This window comes from Thalassophryne amazonica, chromosome 12 (assembly GCF_902500255.1).
Source record: "Thalassophryne amazonica chromosome 12, fThaAma1.1, whole genome shotgun sequence".
Classification (NCBI taxonomy): Eukaryota; Metazoa; Chordata; class Actinopteri; order Batrachoidiformes; family Batrachoididae; genus Thalassophryne; species Thalassophryne amazonica.
In genome coordinates this window covers 60,379,966-60,391,806 of record NC_047114.1, presented here as the reverse complement: position 1 = coordinate 60,391,806, position 11,841 = coordinate 60,379,966, and positions in this window count along the sequence as shown.

Genomic DNA, 11,841 nt, shown 5'->3' with positions numbered 1-11,841 from the left:
CCCTGCTTTGGCTTTTGAGCAGGAAGAATAATGTTTATTTATGCAGAAAACAGCATGGAAAGAAGTGTTAGTATTTGCGCATCGCAGATCAGCTGTTTTTAGCGAGGACACACAGAGCAGCTCAGCTCAGAGTTGTAAATTTAGGGGGAAAGGAGTGTAAAAATGTCTTTGTAAAGCTCAGTGCAGGTGTGCTGTCGTCACCGCGCTTTGATAGACGACTGCTGTTTTTTCAGCTAGGAGAGGCTGCTGAAAACCACGGATGAGTGGGCAGTTTGGTCGAACCTGGACCCCCTGCCCACGGGCCTCTTTAATGCTGTGATCGACCCGCAATGCAAAAATAATAGTAACACACAGTGACTTGGAGAAGTAACTTTAATCTGATTACTGATTTGGACAGACTAACGCGATAGATTACTCGTTACTGAAAAAAGCGGTCACTGACATCACTGTACACATACATATATATATATATATATATATATATATATATATATATATATATATATATATATATATATATATATATATATATATATATATATATATATATATATATATATATATGATGAAACAAATGGAACATGGAGGTTGTACAGAAACACCACGGTAGTACTAATGTTACAATGTCAAAATAAAGGTTTTGAAAATTAATCCCCAAAATGTTCATGATAAAGGATGCACATCATCATGCCATGACCAAGCCATATCTAAAAGCTGAAGTCAATCTGACAGAGATATGCGAGCCACATACACACACACCCACACACAGACATTTCTTGTTATTTATAGATACATAACCAAAAGTGGATAATCTTCAAACCTTGCTGGTGTATAGTGCCAAGTGGTGATTGGGGCCGTATAAATAAACTGAATGGGGCAGCTGTAGCGGTTCTGCCAAATTCTACTAATTAACAGGGGCAGTGCTTGCTTTTGTGGTGGGGGGTGGTTACAAAGGCACACCCATACTAGTTGGGTCCAGGGCATGCCATATCTCCATTTTCTGTACCTGCTTACTCCAATTAATGGGTCACAGGTGGCTGAAGCCTGCCACAGCAGACATTGGGTGTGAGTTAGGGTACATTGTGGACACGATGCCAGTCTGTTGCAGGGTGCATACTCCCCTGTAAAAAAAAAAAAAAAAAATCTATAGCCTTTTTCCTGCATTCTAAGGAAATCTGGGAAACTAAATCCTGTCTTGCTAGTCATTATTTTTAAAACTGGAAATATTGTAATTCTGCAAGCAGCAGTGTTCAGCAGTCACCCTTTGTTTATGCAAGAAATTTTCCAATATTTTATTATACCTTTGGTTAGTGGCTCAAGGTGGATGGGCTCAAGGGGGTGTGTGTGCAACCCACTCAATCCCCCTGTAGATCTGCCACTGTTGAACATGTACATTTGAAGCATAGAATTTTAAATATTTGGAAATCAAATATTCAATCTTTTGTACTATATTGTGTTATCAGAATTATAAAATGTCCAAAATTAATGCGAAAAAATAAGCATAAAATGTACTGTAGGTGGCGATGTTCCGGAAGTGGAGATGGGCCAGTTTTCTGCTTGGGTGGTTGCTATCTGGGTTCCAGCGGGAGTTCCTGGGTATGGACAGGGGCGTCGGACTGGGGGGGTAAAGGGTACTATGTACCCAGGGCCCAGAGCATGGGGGAGGCCCACAAAAAACTGCCATTAAATACATTTTTGTGTTGCATGTTATTAATGTCCATACAATTCATGTTGTAAAAGAATATAATTAGAATGAATGTATAAATGTTGCGAAACATAATTCTGCTCTAACAATAATATTGAAGGATCTCTGAGGGCTTTTCCCACCCCTGCACAGTTGTACAATGGTTTAGTCCAGGTGCACAGGTGTCAGTGGGATGGGTATCGAGAACCGGTTCCTTTCGGGTATCGTTAACAAATGATTCGATCCACCGACATCAATAACCTTTTTACTTAATGATTCCCTTATCGGTCCTTCAGAGTGGCCATTGTTTTTGGGGGGTGTTTGTCAGGAAAATTATAATTTCTCTACATTGATTACAGACCCTGCAGCGGGTCTGTAATCAACTTTTCTGCAGCGCAGCTTTGCTTTGAACCTTGAACCAATTGAAGCAGTGATTCGCAGATGAAAGCAGTGATTCGCAGATCGAAGCAGTGCTTCGATCATTGCTTCATTGATTGATTTTTTTCTTTCGCTTTCCTCCGCTAAAACCCTAAAGAGCATATGGCTGTGAGTATTATTTACCTTTTATGTTAAACCGACCTGTTATGGTCTTCTGAAACAGCTGATAGATGTATTTTATAACAAAAATGGGACCGATGCTAACACGTTAGCATGTCTATGGCATTTTCAATGTTAAAATTAGCATTAAGCAGTTGCAGCTGTCAAGCATTTGTTGTCGTAAAAGAGTCAAATGTATTACAAATTGTATTACAAATTTTTAAATTTATTTTTGTTTATATATTAATAATAATAGCAAGCACAACAATAATAGTAATAATAACTAATCTAATGATTATATACAATTTTAGAGAAAGATACAAAAAGAACCTGAATAAAAACACAACAGAAAATATAAAACCAACTAACAATGAACATACATAAATAAATACATACAGAAATAAATAAGTGTTTCCTGTGAACACCTAGTGACTCTTACACCTCCATTTCATCCCTGTCTTATTTAAGTTTAATGACAGTTTGTTTTGGTCAAACCATATTTTCAATGTGTTAATTTCTTCAGTGATTTCCTCCAGAACTATCTGCCAAACTAGAAAACTGCTGCATCTTGTAAGAGCAGAAAACTACTGGAATTAATTTGAATAAGGAAAGTTGTTTTTTTTTTTTCTCTCTCACCAAAATGGATGCTGCACTCACTCCAGTTTATCGTCTGGAATAGTCTCAGATTGCATTTCAGAGCTTCTAGAATTCAAACATTTTCGTGCAGGTGGTGTTGGGGGTAATTTTGGGTTTCAGCTTTTTTTGTTTTTCACCACTTTCATCCCTGAATATCTGAAATCGTGAGTTACTTTTGTGCAGATTAAAGTTACTAACTGGGACTCCTGTTCTGTTGCGAGAAAGAAACGAGAATCGTCTGTTGTGTGGGCCGCCAGAAGAGGAGGTACTGCTGGCCCACCACCAGAGGGCGCCCTGCCTGAAGTGCAGGCTTCAGGCACGAGAGGGCGCTGCCGCCTTACAGGAACAGCCGAGGTGACAGCTGTCACTCATCAACTATGACAGCTGTCACCGATCATCTGCATCTCACCCTGGATAAAAGCAGGATGACACCTCCACCACGTCGCCGAGATATCGACTTCTTTGAGAGGTAACTTTCTCTGCCTGCATTGATTGATTCCAAGAGCTATTGTGTTGCAGCTGTCTAACCAGAGGACCGGCGTGGGTCGCGACTGTTTCGTCCTACTTCTCGTCAGATAAGTGGTTAAACAGACGCTGCACGAGTGTGTGTTAGAGGTGGAGGTGGAATTCCCACCGTTATTATTACGGGGTGTACACACACCCACACTTGACTGTCTTTGTTCTCCTCCAGCAGTACCAGATCCGACACGCTGAGACGGTGGCCACCTGGGACTTCGGGACTTGGCGGCTCCAGTATCCTTCGGGTTCGGTGGCGGTGGAAATCGTGTGGTTCCGGTTCATCTCCAGACGGGCGTCTCCTATCGTCAAGCCTGCCCACACGACACCTTCATTCATTGACTTGTATCTATTCTATAATCTGCTGTGTGTGGTTGTGACATTCACAACAGTAAAGTGTTCTAATTTAACTCCCTCTATTGTCCGTTCATTTACGCCCCCTGTTGTGGGTCCGTGTCACTACGCTTTCCCAACATCGTCCTCCGTTCTGTTCACACAGCTCCAAACGCTGCGCGGCTCTCTGCCGAGTCAAGTTAGAACGATACAATCCAGTCGGAATTAATAACTTCAAAGCGAAACACCGTTTTGTTTATTTTTATTTATGTCCAGAGATCAAGGATACAGTGACTAATTTCATATTTATTTACTTTAAGACTCAATGAAATACATAGAAAACCTGTAAAGCCTACTTTTAGTACAAAATTCACAAGAGGTATCGATAAGGGAATCGATAAAGAATCGGATCGATAAGCAGAATCGATAATGGCATCGATATCGATAACATTTTTTCAATACCCATCCCTAGGCGGCAATGCCCCACACCCACATCCCAAACGGGATCTGACAAAAAGAGGAGGTGTTTAGTAGAGCTGAAACAACTAATCGATTTAATCGATTATTAAAATAGTTTTATTTATCTATTTAATTTACTCATAAATTAGTTGTTAAATAACTTTGTTTTACCGCAAATGTAAACATAACAGTATGTGTGTGTGTGGGGGGGTGTCTTCAATATGGCTAGTACCTAGGGCCCAGAATTTGGTGCTACGCCCCTGGGTATGGATATGTGGCAGCTGTTCCTACTCCCAGACGTGACCTAGTCCATGAAGCATCGCTGACACAGGTGAGATAACTGTTTGTTAAAACACTGTGAAAGAGGACAGGAGAAGAAGTAAATACAACAATGTCCCATGTCTCCTTGAGCAAAACATCAGATACCTACAAGCTCCAGTTGTGCTGTTCTGTAGCTGAGAGACAGAGAACTTTTTTTGTCAGAAGATGAGAGTTACGCCTGCAGCAGAAGACTGTAAAGACATCTGCTTGGAGTCGACCTCACGTCACAGAGACTGTGCACTCAAATAAATAGTTCTAAAGCATTTCGCTGCAAGACTGTCCAATGGCAATGCAAGAACAGTCACATTTAAGGACAGCCGAATCCACCACCATTAACCTGAACGCAGCATTAAATTAACTGCGGGACACACAGCTAATTGTAACTGAATGTTCATTATTTTGGTGCCAATCAGACGACAGTGCACCATGATTTCACTCAAAGAGAAACTGCATTTCCTATCTACTGTCATTAGCATGTATTCATCTGTGATAGATACCAGACCTGCAACGGCCAATCACACCAAGCTGGAGAGAGAAATAATTATAAATTACATCATCCCAGGGCAGTTCTCTGACGCCTGATAGAGAAACAGCACCATCTAGAGGATAATAAAGACAGGGGGTCCAACATACTTTCCCTGCTTAGAGGGAAGCTTTGTCATCTAACTTTGAATTCTGGTGCATCTCTGTCTCAGCAGTTCTTAATGAGTCTCCAGAGAAGGTGGCCAGGTGAACTTACTGCAGGAAGAAAGTACTTTTTTTAAAACAGAAGTCACTGTATCTGCAGATTTTGGACGGGACACTGGAGTGTTTTGCTGGTAAAATAAGGCCGTTCTCTTCCACAAAGTGTCGACTTGGTGAACATTATCCTGGAAGTGGTCAGTGTGGACTCAGCTATTCTGTGCACAAGCTGTCTGCTGCCTTCAACAAGAGAGCTCAAACGTGTGACCGTATTTCTGAAATGAAAACTAGGAACCAATTTGGCAGCCAGTCTATCACTAAATTAAAAAAAGGTGACAATTACAGTTTCATCAATCAGTCAGTCAAAGTTTATTTATGTAGCCCTTTCCACAGCCCAGAGGGTGACCAGAGTGCTTCACAGTCAGATTAAAAAAAATACACAGAGAATAACTTAAAACCATAAGACAGTTTAAAACAGACACATCAATAAAAATATATATGTCCAAAAATATTTGCAGATAAGAACTAAATAGAATGTCAGAGCGCTGCTGGATGTGCAAAAGCCATTCTAAAAAGGAAGGTTTTTAATTTAGATTTAAAAAGACCCAGATCAGTGCTGGTGTGGATCTCGGTGGGGGGGGGCTTGTTCCACAGTCTGGGTGCGGCCACAGAAAGAGCCCGGTCTCCCCAGTGGCAGTATCTGGACCTCAGAACCTCTAGTGCACACACTGGTTAGACAATCTCAAAACTCTGGTTTGGTCCCGATGTGTCAGCAGCTCGGCTAAATATTATGGGGCCAAACCATTATATTTAGCCGGTCTAGTGGTTAAGGTGTTGGGCTTGAGACCAGAAGATCCTGGGTTCAAGTCCCCGCCCGAATGGAAAATCACTAAGGGCCCTTGGGCAAGGTCTTTAATCCCCTATTGCTCCCGGTGTGTAGTGAGCACCTTGTATGGCAGCACCCTGACATCGGGGTGAATGCGAGGCATTATTGTAAAGTGCTCTGAGCGTCTGATGCAGATGGAAAAATGCTGTATAAATGCAGTCCATTTACCATTTTACCTTTTATATCAAGTAGATTTATATTTTCAAATCAGTTCCCTATCCTCTTGTGACGCCATTACGAGGTCCCAAAGTCCGGCACCAATCCTAACCCTTTGGATAAAAGTATGAGTAACGCTTCCTTTGCAACCACCACAACCAAATCAAACCAGTGTTTGTGATGAGTTAGATGAGTCCAAAAAGCAATCAGGATGTTCCCAAAATTTACAACAAAAATAATTTTATTGTTTGTTACTATGATGCTTTTTTTTTCTTTTTTTTTCTTTTTTTTGAAAGGAGGGGGTGTTTAAATAGTTTTGCTGCTATTTTAAATGTATAACTTATAAATGAAATTATCTAGGCATAGGTATGTCACCTAAAACTTTCTTCTTGTGGAATAGTTTTGAAAATTAAGTCACTTATATGTTGCTTAATGTGTTTTTTTTTTTTTTAACTCCTATATTGTGACTATTTTGGGCATGATTTTAAATTGGGATTGGGTTGAGGCCAAATTTATATTTGGGAACATCCTGATTGTGTTTTGGGGTCATCTAAGGAACCAAAAGAGGCTGGTTCGGTTTCGTTCAGGGTTCTGCCTTGGGGATGCTCCGAGCTCACTGACTATACCTCCTGGCTTGAAAAGAATTACATGTGACACTTACTAGTTTCTGGTCGAGTGTGCACAGTGTTTTCACTGAAAGGAAACAAGTATGGGGTTAAAGGAGAACTCTGACTTTTTTTCTGCCTAGGCTCTATTTTTACTGTCCATGGGTTTTTTTTGGGGGGGGGGGCTCCATCTTTTCATTTGAGACAAAAATGAATTTAATCGATGCATTATTGATTTAGAACACAAACACTGCTGCAGGCTCATTAATGTTATTGGATGGGGCTGTATCTGTAAAACCCAGGCCCTCATTGGGAATCTCCTTGTAATCACTCCATGGACACCATTACCAGCTGGCAGCTACGACGTTAAGGTAAGCGGATAACTGCATAATTGGTCATCTTTAAAAGTGTATTTACATTTAGTGAAGTAAACATGCAGAAATTTACCTCTGCAGGGATCCTATTCATGATTACATTTTTGCCTATTCAAGGGTGACATCAAGCAATTTAATCTGAGTCTTTCTGATTGCCTCCTCCTGTAACATTAATTAGGCGGTTAGCTGTGTTTATGTTTGAAATCAGTAAAGCATAGATTAAATTTAATCCCAAGTGAAAATATGGCATTGAAAACATTTAAACCCTTAGCAAAAAGAAGTTTATTCACGTGTACTATGAGTATACTTGTTTTTTGGTTTTTTTTTTACTAAAATTGAGGACGTATACTTGAACGTGACTTTTTATAAACTATATTTTATATACTTAAGAATAGTATAGTGAAGTATACTTGGTTTATATTGAAAAGTATAAACAAAAGTCTAAGTACATTAATACTAAGACTTACACTTATACTTTAATACTAAAACTTATACTTTAGTATACTTTTTACGTCTTTCTGCCACAAAGTACTAACACTTATTATGCACTTGGAGCAAGATATACTAAGTCAAGCCATTGACTCAAGTAAGTGAAAAGAGGTCATAAAAGTACAGATTTTTTTTTCTATGTAGTTATTTATTTTTGGTTCCAAAGATTCGCACTTTTCTTTTACCTTTTTTGACAAGGAAGGACTTTAGTTCTCAGTTGAAGATGCTATGTTTACATTTTTACAAATAAGGAAGGACTTGATCTTGGAGAGACCATTATGTTTACATTTTACATGCACTTTTTCCTTTAATTTTCTCCACAAAGGAAGGACTTGATTTCATAGGTCTTTGTTTTTGAAATGTTTGAAAATATATCAAACTTGTTTTCAACATTCTGTCTTGTGATTTTTTAAATGCATCACACTCTTGTGTACAGACAGTATGAGTAAACTTTAAGAATACTTTAGGGAGTATATTTTCAGTATATAAATAGTAAGCTATATGTTGTGAAAGTGTAGGAACACGGACCCACAACAGGGGGCGTAAAAGAACGGGCAATGGATAAGCCAAACAGTAACAATTTAATGTTGTAAATTGTGCACAACGGAATACAGACAACAATCAGTTTGGGACTACAGTCAATTACACGTTGGGTGACGTGTGGGCAGGCTTGAGGATAGGAGACGCCCGTCCAGAACCGAGCCGGATCCCACACGGCCCTCACCGCCAACGGACCTGAAGAACACCGGAGCCGCCAAGTCCTGGGTCCCCAGGTGGTCACCGTCTTCAGCTGTCAGACCTGGTACTGCTGGCAGAGAACAGAAACAGCACAGGTGAGTGTGAGTACGCACGCTCAGTAATCCCACAGTCTGTGTTCAGTAAGGAGGGAGCACCTCCACCTCCAATCACACACTCGTGCAGCTCCTGTCTAATAACTTATCTGGTTGGGGTGTGAAGCGAAGCCGTCGCTGATCACACCAAACGCCAATCCCACAGATAAGGCAATCACCACAAGAAAACGGCTGCAAAGAAGTTCAGACTATTAGTCAGTGTTTTCGGTTTAGCAGAGAAAATTACCTCCAAGGTAGCTGATTTCTCGGCGAGGAGGTGGAGTTGCAGTCCGGCCTTTATGGTGATGGTGATGAGTTGACTGAGTGACAGCTGGTGCTGATGAAGAGTGACAGCTGTCACTCCCAGTGGCTCCGGCGCCCTCTCGTGCTTGAAGCCCGCACTCCAACCAGGGCGCCATCTGGTGGTGGTGGGCCAGCAGTACCTCCTCTTCAGCGGCCCACACAACAGGACCCCCCCCCCCTCAACGGGCGCCTCCTGGCGCCCGACCAGGCTTGTCCGGGTGCCGCCGGTAGAAGTCGGCCAGGAGGGCCGGGTCCAGGATGAAGCTCCTCTTCACCCAGGAGCGTTCTTCGGGTCCATACCCCTCCCAGTCCACCAAATACTGGAACCCCCGGCCCTTTCGACGGACATCCAGGAGCCTGCGCACGGTCCAGGCAGGCTCTCCATCTATGATCCGGGCAGGAGGCGGCGCCGGTCCGGGGGTGCAGAGAGTTGATGTGTGGTAGGGTTTGATCCGTGAAACATGGAACACTGGATGAATCCGCAGTGAAGCGGGTAGCTTCAGCTTCACTGCGGCCAGACTGAGGACTTTGAGTATGGTAAAGGGTCCTATGTACCTGTCCTTGAGCTTCTGGGATTCCACCTGCAGGAGGATGTCCTTTGTGGATAGCCAAACCTCCTGCACGGGCTGGTATGCAGGGGCCGGGGAACACCGGCGGTCTGCATGGGCCTTAGCCCTCGTCCGGGCTCTGAGCAGGGCAGAGCGGGTGGTACGCCACACCCGACGGCACTTCCTCAGATGGGCCTGGACCGAGGGCACCCCGACCTCTCCCTCCACTAGCGGAAACAATGGGGACTGGTACCCCAAACACACCCCAAAGGGGGAGAGGCCGGTGGCAGATGAAACTTGGCTATTATGAGCGTACTCGATCCAGGCCAGATGGTCACTCCAGGCCGTCGGGTGCGCGGAGGTCAAGCAGCAGAGGGCCTGCTCCATTTCCTGGTTCGTCCGCTCTGCCTGCCCATTCGTCTGGGGGAGGTACCCAGATGAGAGACTTACGGTGGCCCCCAGATCCCTGCAGAAACTCCTCCAGACCTGGGAGGAGAACTGAGGACCACGATCCAAGACAATGTCCGATGGAATCCCATGCAGACGCACGACATGGTGGACCAGGAGGTCTGCAGTCTCCTGGGCCGTCGGGGGCTTCGGGAGGGCCACGAAGTGGGCCACCTTGGAGAACCGGTCCACTATCGTGAGGATGGTAGTCATGCCCTGGGACGGCGGGAGGCCCGTGACAAAGTCCAGGCCGATGTGAGACCAGGGGCGATGAGGCACGGGCAGAGGCTGGAGGAGGCCTTGGGCCTTGTGGTGGTCGGCTTTGCCCCTGGCACAGGTGGTGCAGGCCTGGACATACTCCCGGACGTCGGCTTCCATAGACGCCCACCAGAAGCGCTGCCGGACCACTGCCACGGTCCTTCGCACCCCTGGATGAGAGAACTTGGAACCGTGACAGAAGTCGAGGACCGCAGCCCTGGCCTCTGGTGGGACGTACATTTTGTCCTTCGGACCTGTCCCCGGGTCCGGGCTCCGTGTCAGGGCCTCCCGGACGGTCTTCTCCACGTCCCAGGTGAGGGTGGCCATGACAGTGGACCCGGGGATGATGGTTTCCGTCGGGTCTGACAGCTCGGTCTTGACCTCCTCTTCATGCACCCGGGACAGGGCGTCAGATCGTTGGTTTTTCGTCCCGGGGTGGTAGGTGATCTGGAAGTCAAAACGCCCGAAGAACAGCGACCAGCGGGCTTGCCTGGGGTTCAGACGCCTGGCGGTCCAAATGTACTCCAGGTTCCGATGGTCCGTGAAAACCGTAAATGGTACCGATGCTCCCTCCAACAGGTGTCTCCACTCCTCAAGAGCCTCCTTCACCGCAAGAAGTTCCCTATTGCCGACGTCATAGTTCCTTTCAGCCGGGGTCAACCTGCGGGAAAGGTAGGCACATGGATGGAGAACCTTGTCGGACTCCCCGCTCTGGGATAGCACGGCTCCTATCCCTGAGTCAGAGGTGTCCACTTCAACTACAAACTGGCGATTGGGATCGGGCTGCACCAGAACCGGTGCAGTCGAGAACCGGCGTTTCAACTCCCTAAACGCGGCTTTGCACCGATCCGACCAGGTAAAGGGGACTTTTGTGGAGGTCAGGGCTGTCAGGGGGCTAACTACCTGACTGTAGCCCTTGATGAACCTCCGGTAGAAATTTGCGAAACCGAGGAACTGTTGCAGTTTCCTACGGTTTGTTGGTTGGGGCCAATCTCTCACCGCCGCAACCTTGGCCGGATCAGGGGCGACGGAGTTGGAGGAGATTATGAACCCCAGGAAGGACAAAGAAGTGCGGTGGAACTCGCACTTCTCACCCTTCACAAACAGCCGGTTCTCCAACAACCGCTGAAGGACCTGACATACATGCTTGACATGGGTCTCAGGATCCGGAGAAAAGATGAGTATATCGTCTAGATATACGAAGACAAACCGATGCAGGAAGTCCCGCAAGACATCATTAACCAACGCTTGGAACGTCGCGGGCGCATTGGTGAGGCCGAACGGCATGACCAGGTACTCAAAGTGACCTAACGGGGTGTTGAATGCCGTCTTCCACTTGTCTCCCTCCCGGATCCGAACCAGGTGATAAGCATTCCTAAGATCCAATTTTGTGAAAATTTGGGCTCCATGCAAGGGTGTGAACACTGAATCTAACAGAGGCAACGGGTATCGGTTGCGAACCGTGATCTCGTTCAGCCCTCTGTAATCAATGCATGGACGGAGTCCGCCGTCCTTCTTGCCCACAAAAAAGAAACCAGCACCCATCGGGGAGGTGGAGTTCCGGATCAACCCGGCAGCTAACGAGTCCCGGATGTAGGTCTCCATTGATTCGCGTTCCGGACGTGAGAGGTTGTACAGCCTGCTGGACGGGTACTCAGCGCCCGGTATCAAATCAATGGCACAATCGTACGGACGGTGTGGGGGCAGCGTGAGTGCCAGATCCTTGCTGAAGAAGTCAGCAAGGTCATGGTACTCGGCTGGCACCGCCGCCAGATTGG